Here is an 11,742-nt window from a genome sequence, read left to right as displayed (position 1 = left end):
GATCATTTGCTTTGTCTGACAGCTCAACAGCTATAAAAAAATGTCAACAAACAAAATATTTGCTCTTTGGAGGGATGAAATAATAGAAATGTCATACAAAGCAAAGACGAAGCCAAAGCTAAAGCGTGTTTGTGATTCAGCCAATACATCCTTACGACTTTGTAATTAATGCCTTTCAGAGCGACATCGCCCCTTGAGTGGAGTCGGGCTGGACTCTGCTTGCGATATTGTAATTTTTATGAGTCAATTTGTGTTTGTGGTTTAGCTTGGTTTCGCTAGCCATAAACACATAGGGACTGTTGGCTCTTCATTTAATCCTTTGCAGCCCTGTTAATTGACTTTGAATGCTCAACAACAAGGCCGCTATGTCAGGCTGCACCTCTGGTGCTATAGGCACGGGGCCTTTGGGACAACCGTTGGTGGAGCCTGTCTCGTGTTCCCATTAGCTGACACCATTTGGGCATGAAAGAATTTGGGATCCACGAATTTTTGTGTTGGTGCCTGTTGAACTGTTCGATTTCCTTCGGCTTTTTGACTGGCCTGTTTTTGTTTCATTTTGTGAATCTTAGGGCAACCCCTATAGCCGGGTGCGCTTGGTTTCCACAAAGGACACACTTGAGCTGGGTTAAATTCTCAACCTGCTTATTCCCCAGCTTGCATTCTCCCTTGATGTGGCACTTCGTACACTGTTAAATGTCGTCGTGCCTTTTTAGTGTATCCCAGTGTAGGATTGATAGTCGAGGCATTCGATTTTCCTTACACTCTCAAAACTACTTTGGGGCGATAATGTTACGAGGTACATTGGCAGCCTATAACCCCCTCGCCTGGAAAGGCTTGACCCCGGTACTAAACAAATTGATAACCTATGCTCATGTACTTAAGTAAGTGACACTTGCTATTTGTAAACAGACCTCTTCACTTATTAGCTTAGTACAGAATATAATACTTTCCCATGGAACTTGAATCTTTAAAGTATTTTCCTTGTGTACTTAAATTTCCATTGTGATTTTGTTCTTTTCAATTACTTTTGCAAACAAAAGGATTTTAAAAGAACATAGAATATTGAAAGACTCAAGTACAGGTACATGTACAAAGTAAAAGTAGTATTAGGTACTTAAACATGGTAAGTTTTAAGGAATTATACTTGAATTGTACTTGTAATTGTGTACTTTAATGCTTGTAAATAGCTGGTAGTTACAAAGTATATTTAAGCTCCAAAATCCAAGTACTGAAAAGCAAGTACATATTCCGCTTTAAGTCTTGCACAATATTCATTATACTTTTATATTCGTTTTATTTACAAATAAAAGTTAAAGCATTTTAAAAACTTCAGTGATGACACCAACTTAATAAGTCCGGCAATGCTCAAAGCATTTTAAGAGAGTTCACATTCTTCAACACCGGCCGGCGAGAACCTATTCAATGGACAATTTTTTAAGAGAACCAAATCTCTTTTATAAACTTTCCGTGATCCCATTAAATCATTGAGTATTTTAATTTAATAAACAAGACTTGTTAGATTCATTTCATTCAAAGTTAATCTGTGAGTTTCGTATAAAAAAGTAAAAGCCTCGCGCTGAGCTCTGACACCTCTCGCCAAATCCAAAATACAGGTCATACAAAATATAGATACTCGTTTATAAAACAAAATTTTATAGGTATACATCGTAACTATCGCCAATTTTAAGCTTCACAAAAATCAAACAAAAAGTAAACTATCACCGTCCGCGTTCAAAACAATAAATAAGCATTTGCTTCGCGTGAGCTTTTTCAGTCTGCTTCCGACGCGCATTCAAGCCTCATCGATTAAAAAAATAAAACCCAGCTTACAAAATTATAAATCTTGTTCACCTAAATTTGTATTTAAATTTTTTATCCCGCATACCCAAAGTTTCAAAAGTGATTGAATGCTCAAAAAGCGATTGTTGCCCATCAACAGTGATTAAATGTTGCAGTGATTTCAGTGAAATAATTAAAAATAAGAAGTTTTATCAAAACTCTTTTTGATATATTTTGTGCTTGAAAAAAGAAAAATATAGTTTGAAAAATTTTAAGATCAAAAACTGATCGTACACAGGAGATTTTAGCTTCCGGGAATTTTTTCACTGAGACTCGAATTATACGAGAAACAAGGGTAAGTGTCGGAGTTAATATCATACCTATATATGATAGATACGTTGTATGGTTTTTATTTAATTTATTTTAGAGCTGTTTTCTACTTTATTGCTTTCCACAAATGAATGATCTTGCAATTGGAGTTCCCATAAAATAATTAAATATAGTTCTGCGGTTAGTGTTGCAGGTGGTTAAAGTCACGCGGTCATTCCATTCAACAAAAAGTACGTTGTTTTTTCAAAAAAGTGTGGTGTGCCAGTTAACAGAAGATCTGTTTGTTTTCATTCTGAAGTACACAGTTGAGACAGTCCAAAGACTGTGTCTTTAATTGTTTTGACATTTAGATGACAAGCAAACAACATTAAGACATAAGCCTTTAGTAAAAAGTGATAAACGTCAGAAAATTTGACATAAGCCGTTAGACAAAAATGATAAACGTCAGACTTTTACAAAACGTATTTCAACTTTAAACACCGGATTATTAAATGTATGTTTATTGTTTTTAACACGGATTCGCAAGTTCGTTCGGTGATCAGATCACTAATCAGCAAACAGAGGCAGACTTGTTACTCAAGTCAAATCGCCAATCTGGCTGCGATACAGTCTAGTCGACTGTAGGTCTCTCGCAGGCAGAAATCAACCAGAGACACCTTTTATAATCTACAATTTCAATTTGAGTGAAAGATGTTATATTGTATATTATGTGAACCATGAAACGTGGTTATTACATTCCATGAAGTAGTTTTTGTCAGTTATTTTATTTATTTTTAGTTTAGTAAATAATAATTGCCTTTTCTTTTATGGGTGTTATTTTTATTTGCTGTAGATATAACTTTTTTGGGGCTTGACAAACATGTAGATAGTTTTTTATTTAATCCAAATTCAGTATGTTTGGTATTTTTGCTTAATTTTTTGAGTAATTTATATGCAAAGTATGTGATTGACGTTTGGCTTTTTTTTGTATATCCAAATGAATAAATATGTAATTATACTAACATTTTGAAGTGATTTTTGTTTGCGATTTGTTTTCTTTTATTCCAATGGAATGGATTGCAAATTAATGTTTCACAAGAAATATTTTATTTGTTGATCATGATTCGTGATGTAGTTAACAAATTTTCCATTCGCCCATTCGCACGCAATTTGTTGTGAATCTTGATTGAATTTGTTTTTAGCTTTATTTTTTTTGCAAGTTAAGAGTTTTGGATGAAAGCCAGTATCTATAACTTTTTGTTTACAAACTTCGATGTTTTGGTTTTAACAAGAAATTATGCTGAAATATGTAGACAAAATACATCCACTTTTAAGGAAGTTTATCAAACTAGTTGTACAAGTTGAAAGTTTTATGCAACTATATGTGAAGTTTTGTGAAATGTTAATACGAATAAGTTTCATGAAAACCATAACACATGAGAATTGTAGTATTGTCAAATCAAAGTTCTGTCAATTATTTTCAGTTTCCTATACTCGACAGATAAATACTAATTTATTGATCCAAAACATAAGTTTGAGATGAACTTGAAGTGATTTTTTGATATTTTTATAGAATGGTAGAAATATCAAATTGATCTGTGTGATTTCTCAAACTTTTGGCAATGTATGTATAACGTCATTAATGGATGCGTTCCAACAACAAAAATCCATTAACTTTTCGATGAATAGGAGGATTTCTTACAAATATTTAAAGGAAACTCTTTAGCACAATAAAATGACAAGCAATTTTGTGATTAAAAAAAGAGGCTGGGATGCACTGATAACTTCCCATCCCGTCTGTCGATTTGTCTTGCTTAAAAGTTTGTCCATATGTTTTCGTATCAATTTTTACCAAATTTGCGTACCATTTTTTGTAGATTTTATTTTTTATGAAAAAACGGACTGTTGGATTTTTTTATAAAAATTACTGAATATCGAAAACAATATTTTCTGTGAAATAAAATAAGTTTAAAGCCAATATTTTTAATTTTTGAAAAGCTATTTGAATCCAAAGTAAATTTTTACCAAGTTTTAGTATTATTTTTTTAGAGTTTTATTTTTTGTAAATAAACTAACAATTCAATTTTTTCAAAATTTTATTGAATGTTGAAAAGAATATTTCTTATAGGATAAAATTAGTTTGAAGCCAATATTTCAAATTTTTGGAAAGATATTTGAGTTGAAAATCATTTTTTACCAACTTTTGTTACTTTTTTTCGGTTTTTAATTTTTTTTTTTAAATCTGTCAATTCGATATTTTTCAAAATGTAACTGAATGTTGACAACAATATTTTTTGAAAAATAAAAGTAAATTAAAGCCAATATCTCAAAGTTTTAAAAAGATATTTGGGTCGAAAATCAATTTTTACCAAATTTTATACATTTTTTTTAGGTTTTTATTTTTTGTAAAAAACTGTCTATTCGATTTTTCTCAACATTTCTCAGAATGTTGAAAACAATATTTCTTATAGGATAAAATAAGTTTGAAGCCTAAATTTCAAGTTTTTGTAAAGATATTAAATCGATATTTAATTTTTACCAACTTTAAGTAATGTTTTTTTAGATTTTTAATTTTTATAAAAAAAAACTGTCAAATTTTTCAAAATTTTATTGATTGTTAACAACAATATTTTTTGAAAAATAAAAGTAGTTTAAAACCAATATCTACAATTTTTCAAAAGATATTTGAGTTGAAAATCATTTTTTACCAACTTTAGTTACTTTTTTTCGGTTTTTAATTTTTTTTTTAAATCTGACAACTCGATATTTTTCAAAATGTTACTGAATGTTGACAACAATATTTTTTGAAAGATAAAAGTAAATTAAAGCCAATATCTCAAAGTTTTAAAAAGATATTTGAGTCGAAAATCAATGTTTACCATATTTTATTAATTTTTGTTTAGGTTTTTATTTTTTGTAAGAAAACTGTCAATTCGATTTTTATCAACATTTTTCAGAATGTTGAAAATAATATTTTTTATAAGATAAAATAAGTTTGAAGCCCAAATTTCAAGTTTTTGAAAAGATATTAAAATCGATATTCAATTTTTACCAACTTTGAGTAATGTTTTTTTAGATTTTTAATTTTTATAAAAAAAAAAACTATCAATTCGATTTTTCTCAAAATTTTATCAGATGCCAAAAACATTATTCTTCGTTGCACAAAATTGTTTTGGAGATGAAATCATATTTTAGTCGCAAAATTTTGGAGGTGACACATTTTTTTTCAGTTTTTTTTGATTTATAAAAAAGTCGTTAAATGGATTTTTTTCAAAAAATATACTTCTTTAATATCACGTTACAATATGTATATTATATAAAATTTAATTCAAGCCTCTAGAGTTTTTGGTTCGTAAGATATTTAGGGTTAACCAAAATTGTCACCTTTTTTTCAAATTGCTATGGCAACAAAAATCCCCCACGCAATTTTCTTGAGAGCCCTTCTTGCATCTTTCTGCCTTATTATCTGTATAACAAAATTTATTTGAAGTCGATATCTCTTCTGGTTCTTGAGCTATGGACGACGAAAAAAAACGTCACGAACGTACGGACGTACGGACCCAATAATTCCTATGGGAAGTTAAAAAAATTGTAATCTTTAAATATTTGTTTTATGTTTAAATAATAAATAAAAATCATCGTAACACAAGTCAACTGAAGTAAAAAGGCATTTAAAAATGTCAAAGTGACATATGGTTCTAGTACTAAACAATAAAGTAGTAGTTTTATGGTTAAAAGGTAAATACAAAAATAACTTTAAAACATTACGCGAAACCTTATTCCCAGTTAATTATTAACATTAAAATTGATCATATATCATTATTTATCGATAATTATTTTGCACTAGTAAATTGTTGAGTTTGTAGATCTTTGAAGTGGAATAAAATACAAATCAAGTGATGCTTTTAGTTCAATGTATGTTTATTTTATTTTTGTTTAGCAGTTATCTTGAAGTGTCTTCAGCAGGGATTCTAATGGGGTTTTTCATGGGTTAATTCAGATTTTATTCATTTTTGACTTTGGATGAGTATAAATTCATGTACGTGTTAACGAGTGCGGTAGTGCTGTCAAATTACCATCTAAACATTTTTTATAAATTGTAATAGTGTTAGTAAAATCTGCCGAAAAATGGAATAGAAGAACAGAGGAAATTTGCGTTTTCACAGATCTAGATCAAGAATAAATTGACTTATTTTAACCATGGAAAACCCCTAATCACTAATGTTAATAATTGTATGTATCTCGCAGAATAATGAAAGTAATAGATTTACATGCCTTAAAAAAACAATGAAACATTTGTCATCCACTGGATTTTTATCCTCTATTACTGAGTACAATTGTTATTTTTAAAAGCAAACTTGTGCATTTGAAAGGCTTATGCCAAGTTTTGAAAAATTATTATTCAAAAATAGTGTTCGAATTTGCAGTTAGATGTGCACCGGGCTTAAGATTTCTGTGTAATAAAATGGCCACTCTTAAGTTCTACACATCTTTCGAAATAGTTAGTTAATTGATCTCTTTACTTGATAGATCTCATGAATAAGTTCTTGCATTTATACGTGTTGTTTGAGAACCATTTGATCATTCATTGCAAACTTTGCTTTGTTCAGCTGAGGAATTCAAGCAACTCACAATTTTATTAAAACGAAACCACACACGATATTTGATTGATAAATTGAGTTCTTAATGATACTTCTCGGTTATGTTCATGCAATATTTATGTAAGGTGTAGAAAATAATATTGCCATTAAAAAAATAAAATACAAAATGTATTTCTTGTGAATTGTGTTTAAAACTTTGAAAACAAATGTTAAGTATCCATTTTTAGCCATTTGCAAACTTGTTAAGGTCGAGGAGGTTTCTTTTTCAAATTTGGGTTAGAAGCAGGCATTTAAACGGTTCAAAAATGTCAACGTTATCGAAAATTGCTTCAATTCGAAACTCATCGCATTGCGTTAAAGGATACGAAATTGGTATTGTACTGCTTTAAACTTAATTGCGAAAAATACTATTTTTAACTGGGGACTCTTTAAAATGTATTTTCTATTAAATACAAAAACTTTTAAGATCTTAAAAAATTAAAGAAATCTACTTTTTGAAGTGAATTTTCTTTGGATGGTCTAGAACTGAGATTTAAACACGAATTTCAAGAATATAAACCAGCAAAAGTGACATTTTCGTAAAATTAATTGTTGAAAAACAATGAACGTTTAATATCTTTTAATTTAATAAAACAGCTTTGAATTTATCGAAAACTGAATTGAAAAGAGAGTGCCACATTAAAGAAATAATGCACTTAAATGCTTCTATTTCTTTAAATTCACGAACAAAACATTTTTCTCTTTCCAATTGTTAAGTCTTGTTGAGTCTTTTAGGATCAAAATATTTTTCAAAGGATTACACAGAACTATAATTTTTAGAATTTGTTTTCTAGCACCAGCTACAGTCTCCCAGTAAACTGACTAAAAACATTAGCAATAAAAGACTTCCGAAAATTGAGTCCCCAAACAAAAGCCAAAAGCCTTAAGATTTTTTACACACATGTTTTGGGCAAACTTTCTCCTTTTCTGCGTTTTTTGCATCTATATTTGTGTAGTGTTCTTCGAATCTATAGAAATGCTAACAAGACCAGCATGTATTATTTTTGTGAAAAAGCTACTTTTCAACACAATTTCTAACATTTCTGCATGAGACGCATCAAGGGGCGAACGCACATTTTGGGGTTTTGGGGGTTAAAAACCCCCGAAGTATCAGAATATGTGCAGTAATCAAATAGTATTGTATTGAGGTAGAAGATGAAGTGTTTTTAACTTTTTATATGAAGCTAAGTATTATTTTTGACACAGAAACACGAATCAAATAAATATTGAAAGTTACGTGACAGCTCCTAAATTGAATATTTTTAAACATTTGAATGCGTTTCTACATTTAAACATACCTTAATGTAAGACACAAAACAATATAGGGCATATTCGTAGTAATATTTTAAATCCGAGTCTATTTGAACTGGAGTCTAAATTTAACGTATAGGTTAGACGCAGATGCTATTCATAAAGCTCTGTTTAGTTAAAAACAGGTTTAAGGCATAAAAAACTGTGAAAAATTTCACTTAAACTAATACAAAATGGCTTTTAGAGGGTAACAAAATAAATTGCATTAACTGGAAAGCCAAAATCTTTGAAACCCTTTAACCTATTTTGTTTGCTGTTTGTTGAGAAATTTTATGAAGTGGGGCTGGTGGTTTTAAGACTTGGAAGAACACAGATATTAGCAAACATTTCTTTGAATAATATTTAGAAGGTCAATCATAAACTTGACAGTTTTTTTTCACGAATCGATACCTTTCATACAAATCTTCTTTATCTATTTCAAAGGGGCTTAACCACTTAAACATACATAGGTTCTGTCGTGTTTATTTTTAGACTCCAGATTATCGTTTTGAAATGGATTTAAATTGTATCTTCTTTAGTATCTTCTTAACATTTTACTAAAGTTAAAATCACCAAATGGCTTCTTTGTCTTTTTAGTATCGTACTAATTCTGTATGACATATGTCATTTTTCTCAAATGTGACAAAGTGATTTAAAATTGATAAATTGTGAAATAAAATTTATTCATAGATTTGGTATATATCATCGAACTTAGTAGGTACTTTGTAAGGCTGTAGCACAAATAAAACTGCATACACCGATGAACGCCACCAAAGTGCACGGGCGCTGAAGGACATTGTTAAAGAAAGCGCCACTCTCTCGTGTCCATAGACGGGTTCCACTGCATCTCGTCTGGTGCTGGTCTCGTCTTATAGAAGTTGATAGCTCATCGTTTAGTATTTTTTTTTGGCAATACAGAGTGGAGACTAATCGACTGATGACAAAAAAATTTACAACAATAAAACCAAAAATATAGCATAACATCTTACTTCATCGATGAAATCAATCATCCTTTTCCGGACAATGCTTGTCTTTATTGTCGAAACCTTAGATACCCTCCTGAACACCCACAACCACTGCCACCAGCCTTCACACTGAAGCCAACAGTTGTAGCATTGCAGTTGCTTCTGGGTATTGAAGATGCTTCACGGGGAATAGATCTATCGCAGATATTCAATAATTAAATGCAAATTTCATTTAAACTTTTTCACTAAACAATAATTCTTTTACCTGGTAGAATAAATTTTTAATATTATTCGGTGTTTTAACGGAAATAAACCACGGCGAGTTATGAAAACAAAATTAATGAAAAAAGAAAATACAAATTCAATGTTGTCACTTTGACATTTGCAAAAACATTAAGGTATGTTTGTTTTGTTTGCTCCACAATCTGTCATTATTTAGATGTGTTCATGTTTTTTTTTAATAAAATGGTTTTAGCTTTTAGCATGCTACAAGTTAGCAAAACAATAAAAAGTGCTTAAAATTAGTGAAAAGTTAGTAGATTACTATGTATATAGTAAATTGTTAACTACTTTCGTGCTAAGGCCTTAATAATAGGTTGTTTAAAATTTTGCACCATGGTCTTTAAATTTTGTCAGCCTCCATAACAGAACATTAAAGAACATTTTAAGCGGTTTTCAAAAACTAGTCTTTATGCTAAGTGTGTGACTCCCCTTATTAAAAGTCTGGATGCACCCTTGTAACATGTACACTACACTACACTACACTAAGGTATTTTTTTAATCGACCCCTTTTGTTGTGAAAAGTTCTCCTCAAAATAATAAATTTGCATTAAATGTAATCAAAAGCATTCCTCACATAATTTTATTTCACAAATGTCAGAAAATGATCATATATATGAACAACTACTTTTGAAAGTCCCTTATACCTAAATTACAATTATTATTAACTTTCTATAGGAAGTTATTGTAATCCAACTCGTCAAATAAAAAAAATTTATATTTCTCGACGTTTACAAAGTTCCTAGAATCTAAATAAAAGAACTTTAGAGAGAAGAAAAAACAATTTTTTTTTAAGGAAAAGACACCATTTTCTCCAAAAGTATCATTCTGACTTATGTATTGTTGGTTCTATTGCACCCAGCAAAAATTAAAACCTACAGTATTTATCTACAAAAATGTATCAACTTTTTACTAATTGCAGTTTAATCACCGCACTAAAATATTGTTATCTTTACAAAATGTATCATTGTCATATTATATGAAATATGAATTATTATTTGCAAACTTTCAATTTAAAGTAGTCGCAAATTTGTTATTCAAAGTTTCCTTTAGTCACATCTGTCTACGTTTTTGTTTGTTTATTCTGTTAACACTTTTCAACAAATACCTAATATAATTTAGAAGAATAGAAAAACAAATTTAACAATAAATATTATCACAAAAAAGATGCTAATTAAAATTTTAATGTATGCCAATGCGAATTATTATTATTGTTTAGGTTTCAATATACTTTGCTTTTTAGCACATTTTCTATTTTTCTAAAAGTTTATAGTTACAAATTTTAAAGGTTCCAAAAGAAAAAGATAGTAGCCAATGTCACCAGGGCTACCATATCCTTTTCATGAAATTCAGAATGACGAATTCGCACATTAGCGGCTATTTGTCGACTATGTAGAAATGGCGATCTCAAGGCAACCTAGCCTGAGATCCAATTAGCGCTGTAGTGCTATAATATATATAATATAATATAATATAATATAATATATTATATTATATTATATTATATTATATTATATTATATTATATATATATATATTATATTATATTATTTACTTGTAAGCATACTTAACAAAAACATTTGTTTGTGTATTCAAATAGTTCGTTCAAAGCTTTTTCCTTTGGATAGCTTTATTTAAATTTCTTATTGGAAGAACCAGGATGGAAAATAAATTACCTGAAGATAAGAAAGAGACAGAACATGTATGTTTAAATTGCAAGGCGATCACCTATTGGTGGTGAAGTTAGGTAGGTGTCTAAAACGAATAAAGAATAGTTCATTGGTGTGCTTAGCTTTATGAGAATACATAGATAAAGATAATGCGCGCTTTCGGGGATCATGCACAGGATTTCACTGGTGAGGCGGGAGGGGGTTACTTTTAATACAAGTAAAATAATTAAAAAAAAAAAAACAAATTTAAGAATCAAAATTTTACCTGAAAAATAAGTTTGTCTTCAGAAATTTAAATGACATTTTATAAATGAAAAAAACTTGATTTTTCAATTAATTTTTTCCGAAAATCGATATGTTCTAAAAATATTTTTGGCTTCCAGTTGTTTATCGATTGTTAACACAAGCTCTACATTTAAATTTCGTTTTTAAGACATAGAATTTTGAAACAAATAAATCAATATTTTTATAAAAATCCAAAAAAAAAAGAGGCTCGTTCAAAAAAAAATATTGAAATCGGTTCATTAGTTGCTGAGAAAATTAAAAAAACAAAAAAATGTTCTATGAGCGGTACCTTTCCACGGTAAAAATTGTATAGGGGCCACGGTTAGTTTTAATCTTAAAAAAAAAATGAAAAAACAAGCCTAACTCGAATCTGCTCAAAACCTTAACTTCCAAGTTTGAACTCAATCGACCCAATGGTTTAAGCTGTAGGAGCGGGGACAGACAGATAAAACAGACCTGACGGAATAGCGGGACCCACTTTTTTTGACTTCTCTACCATCGTTATATTATGTTTGATTAAACTCTC

General features: G+C 29.7%; 1 protein-coding gene and 1 long non-coding RNA gene across 2 annotated transcripts in view; one reads left to right on the top strand and one right to left on the bottom strand.

Moving 5' to 3' along the window:
• Positions 1 to 1,755: 1,755 nt before the first annotated feature.
• The window catches only part of LOC129938593 (sodium-independent sulfate anion transporter), a 67,371-nt gene continuing 57,384 nt past the window's right edge, over positions 1,756 to 11,742 (top strand). The window contains exon 1 of the mRNA XM_056046253.1: positions 1,756 to 2,134. The gene's annotated coding sequence lies outside the window, so the exon portion shown is untranslated. The remainder of the gene's footprint in view (positions 2,135 to 11,742) is intronic.
• Positions 8,632 to 9,897, bottom strand: LOC129938594 (uncharacterized). Its single transcript, XR_008780476.1, has 3 exons — positions 9,249 to 9,897; positions 9,008 to 9,178; positions 8,632 to 8,952 (listed from the first exon to the last, which is right to left on the bottom strand). It is a non-coding gene; the product is annotated as an uncharacterized LOC129938594 (long non-coding RNA).

Source organism: Eupeodes corollae, chromosome 1 (genome assembly GCF_945859685.1).
Source record: "Eupeodes corollae chromosome 1, idEupCoro1.1, whole genome shotgun sequence".
Classification (NCBI taxonomy): Eukaryota; Metazoa; Arthropoda; class Insecta; order Diptera; family Syrphidae; genus Eupeodes; species Eupeodes corollae.
Note: the sequence above shows the minus strand (reverse complement) of the source record. Positions and strands in the feature narration are given on the sequence as shown.